At 55.9% G+C, this 3,917-nt stretch overlaps 1 protein-coding gene across 2 annotated transcripts in view; it reads left to right on the forward strand.

Moving 5' to 3' along the window:
• The window catches only part of NEK6 (NIMA related kinase 6), a 48,804-nt gene continuing 48,622 nt past the window's right edge, over positions 3,736-3,917 (forward strand). The window contains exon 1 of one of the 2 annotated variants that reach the window (XM_021413792.1): positions 3,736-3,891. The gene's annotated coding sequence lies outside the window, so the exon portion shown is untranslated. Of the gene's footprint in view, positions 3,908-3,917 lie in introns of both variants that reach the window. The other variant, XM_021413793.1, reaches the window with a different exon arrangement.

Raw genomic sequence — 3,917 nt, forward strand, 5'->3', positions numbered from 1 at the left:
TCTTCTCTTCTCTTCTCTTCTCTTCTCTTCTCTTCTCTTCTCTTCTCTTCTCTTCTCTTCTCTTCTCTTCTCTTCTCTTCTCTTCTCTTTTCCTTTTTTTCCTTTTCTTTTTTCTTTTCCTTTTTCTTTTCTTCTTTTTCTTTTTTCCTTTCTTTTCCTTTCTTTTCTAGTCTCTTTATTTTTCTTTTTTCTCTTCCCTGTTTATTTTCCTTTTTTCTCTTTTCTTCTCCTTCCATTTTTCAATTCTTTTCCCTTTTTCTAATTCTCTTCCTCTTTCAAGAAATCCACACATGAATGGGTAAGAGAGAAAACCTCTCCAACAAAAAATGAAGCCTCCAGCATGGCTGAGTAAGGGAACGCATTGAGTACTGCCAGCAACCAGAGATACTCTGTAAACAGGGATCCACGTAGTACAGTTCATTAAGAAAGAAGGCAGACATAGCAGCACAGCTGTTGCTTTGCTAGCACAGTACTGAAGCAGTGTGCTGCCCTTCCCTGCAGCCACACAGGTGGTTTGGGTTCTCCCTCGGCTGAGCCCTCTTACTGTCTCCCTGCCTGGTTGCTGCGTGCAGCTCCAGCCCCACGCTTAGGGGCTGAGGTCAGCCCTACAGCAATGGGAAGGCACTGCGTCGAGGTGAAGGTGCTTCAAACACTGCACATCTGGTGATGCAAACTGTAACAAATGTGAGGGTACCCCCTTATACAGACACGGCCACGCAGGGCTGAGGCAGAGTGCCAGAGCAACAGACACTGCTCATGGAGTCTGGGGTCTGCAGGGACACCCCAGGGCAGGCATGCCGCACTGGGGCAGGAAGAACGTACATGAGTGGGGCTGTAGGAAGGAAAGTGCACGAGTCCGTATTCATCCATATATTCATGATCTGTAGGCTCAAGTGCTGTGACGCTCATTATCCAGGCATGACCTTAAAAACTGGAGCTGATGGAGAACATGGCAGCCCATCTGCTCGGCAGCACAGGCTGCTGGGGGCCTCGCCCCGGCCTCTGTGCCTCGGTTCTTTGTCTGAATACAAAAGCAAGGGCTTGGGCTTCACTTCCAAGTCCTTGGCCAGCATGGTGGCAGCTCCTGCCCCATCCTGAGACCCGCAGTGAGGACAGTGTGCAGTGGGGACAGCATGTGATGGGGACAGCGTGTGATGGGGACAGCGTGTGATGGGGACAGTATGTGATGGGGACATCGTGTGATGGGGACAGCATGTGATGGGGACAGTGTGCGATGGGGACAGTGTGCAATGGGGTCAGCGTGCTGTGTCCCACACTGAAGCACATGGGCACCCCCTCTCCATTCTCCTCCTGTCCTGATGGGGCGAGTAGGGCCAAGAAGGCACACGGGAGGGGACATGGGGCCTCTTCCACTGCCCCTTCACCAGCCCGCCCTGATACCCACTGACCAAAGAAATGAATGAGCAGTGCTCCTTGCTACTTAATCCTGCCCAACATGCAAGCACCAGTAAGGAGGACGCGATGTTAAATTTTCTATGTGAGCAATCCTGCTCCATCCTGCAGGCACCCCCTGAGCCTGCATTCCAGCATCCCCGCTTCTTTAAAAGAAATCGTGTCTTACTTTTGGGCAATTAAACTCCACAAAAAGGGACATTTTCTCCATCATACTTTCCCATCTCCCCTTTCCTGGATGGCGATCCCAGGCTCCAGCTCTCACGCTGTGCAGGATATTCTGCCACCAGTCCCATCTGGTTCCCTGATGAGATCCGCAGGCAGCGGGGCTGGAGCGTGCAGGGTCACCGTGTCTGCCTGCAGGACGGATGCTCCATCCCCGCTTGTATTTCTCTCTTTTTGCAGTGCTCTTATCAGTCTGAGACCAAACTGTTGCACAAATGCTCATAAGATCCATCTACAGATCTTAAATATGGTGAAAAAGAGGTGTTTCTCTGAGCAATCTGTTGGAGAGATTTCGTACTGGCTTTTAGACGAGTTCCACGCTGGTATGCATTCCTTTAGCATTAATGCTTCCTCTGGGACTCGAACCTTACAGAAATCCGAGAACCGAGCGCAGGGCTGCAGACACAGCACGGAGACGGCGAGCACGCAGCGTGCACGGGGCCGGGTGGGGAGGGGAGGGGAAGGGAGGGGAAGGGAGGGGAGCTCACGGCCATTGCCTGTGGCTGCTGCTGGAAAGCGGGATCTCGGAGAGCTCTGCACCTTTCAGTGCAGGAAGAAGGGCTTTTTCTTCTGAAAATAACTTTTAGCAGTGGATGCTATTAGGAGAAGAACCCATAACTCAGTACGCATATATTAAGTCAGTAAGGCTGGGAATTATCAATAAGGGACGGGGGATGAAGGATATGGTGACAGTTGTGTTTAGCACTCGGTATAAAGTAAATCAATGACATTGACTCTGTGTTGATTTAAAATCCTCAAGGAGTTGGGTTGAGAACATTGCAGTTTCCCAGAGGCAGGCTCATTGCTGGGAACCTTGTACCCACCGGCGCGAGGACATTCCCCCTGGCTCTGCTCAGCCCCGTGGTGCAGTGCCATGTTCACAGTGCCGTGTTTGTGGCACCATGTTTGCAGTGCGGTGTTCACGGTGCCCAGCCGTGCCCGAGCGATGGGAGCAGAGCGGTTAGCAGTGGGAGGGCTGCCCCGTGAGCACCCGGAGCCACAGAGAGAACTGGGGCGGCCCGGCAGCGCACTGTATGAAGGAGAGCCTATTTCTGACAAGACATAACTGAGGAAATTTAATTTTCTTTCTTAACTGAATCGCTGTGGATAATCCAAAGCAATTCTGTCTTGTGTGCCTAATTTAGCAGTGAAAACCTGGATCTTGGAGCCGTGCACGAGAACGTGGCAGATTTTTAAAAACAGCTTTCCTGAATAGAAAGAGGAACTCGTGGCAGCCGAAGGAAGGATCCTTTCTTTGGGTTTTGTTTTGATATAAAACACGTAGGTTCTTGCACCTCCATCCACTGGCACTCTGTTTTTCAGAAAAAGTAACGCATTTTTGGAACGGAGCACCGACAGACCTTGGGAAAATCGAGTTGGGAGGAAAAAAATGGAATTCATTTTGTTTCTCTAAGCACTTTCCCATGTTTCAGATTTCGCACTGATAGATTGATGATATGATTTGCTTTAGAACCAGGTGGCCGCATGGCTCCCATCTGGTGCGTCTCCTGCTCTGTCTGTAGCGAGGAGCGCCGCGGAGCTGCGCGGCATCTGCCCCCGGGACCGAGCTCAGCGCTGCGCGATGCCGGGAGAGGGGATCTGCTCCTGCAGCACCGCGCCCGCGGGACGGAGCGGAAACTCTCGCCCTGCACGGTGCCGTGCGCGTTCGCCCGCACTGGACGCCCCGAGCTGGCGCGGAGCCGCGCGTGGAAAGGCGGCGGTGCGGGCGGAGGGCGGAGGGGCTGCGGGCGCCCAGCGGGACGGGAGCGCGGCCGCGCTGCCCCCGGGGCCCGGAGGAGCTGCCGCCCGGAGCTGGGGCAGCGCTGCGGTTCCGCCCGGTCGGGCCAAGTAAACCAGACTTGCACTTTCGCTTTGACTGACTGCCGCGCTCGCTGTCAGCTTTTCCTCCGCTCGTACCAAACCCCGCGGGGCGCTAAGTGGGGGCGCGGAGCAGCCCGCGGGCCCGGGACCCTGCCCCTCCCTGCCCCGGGGCCGCCGCGGGGCCGCGCTCGGTTGGGAGCCCGGCCCGGATCGGATCGGGGCCGCCGCGCCCTCCCCGCCGCCTCCCGGCCGCGCTGGGTGCGGGAAGCCGGCCCTTTCCGGGGGAGGCCGGCCGCGGGAGGGCGGTGGGAGGGCTCCGCTCATGCTCCCTCGCTCCGGGGCAGCTCCGCGCCGTGACTCATCGCGGGACGTGGAAAACACGCGCGCGGACGCAGACGCGCCCGGAGGAGCGGGGGCAGCGCCGGCCGCCAGGTACGCGGGGCCGCAGGTGGGCAGCG

This window comes from Numida meleagris, chromosome 16 (genome assembly GCF_002078875.1).
Source record: "Numida meleagris isolate 19003 breed g44 Domestic line chromosome 16, NumMel1.0, whole genome shotgun sequence".
Lineage (NCBI taxonomy): Eukaryota > Metazoa > Chordata > Aves > Galliformes > Numididae > Numida > Numida meleagris.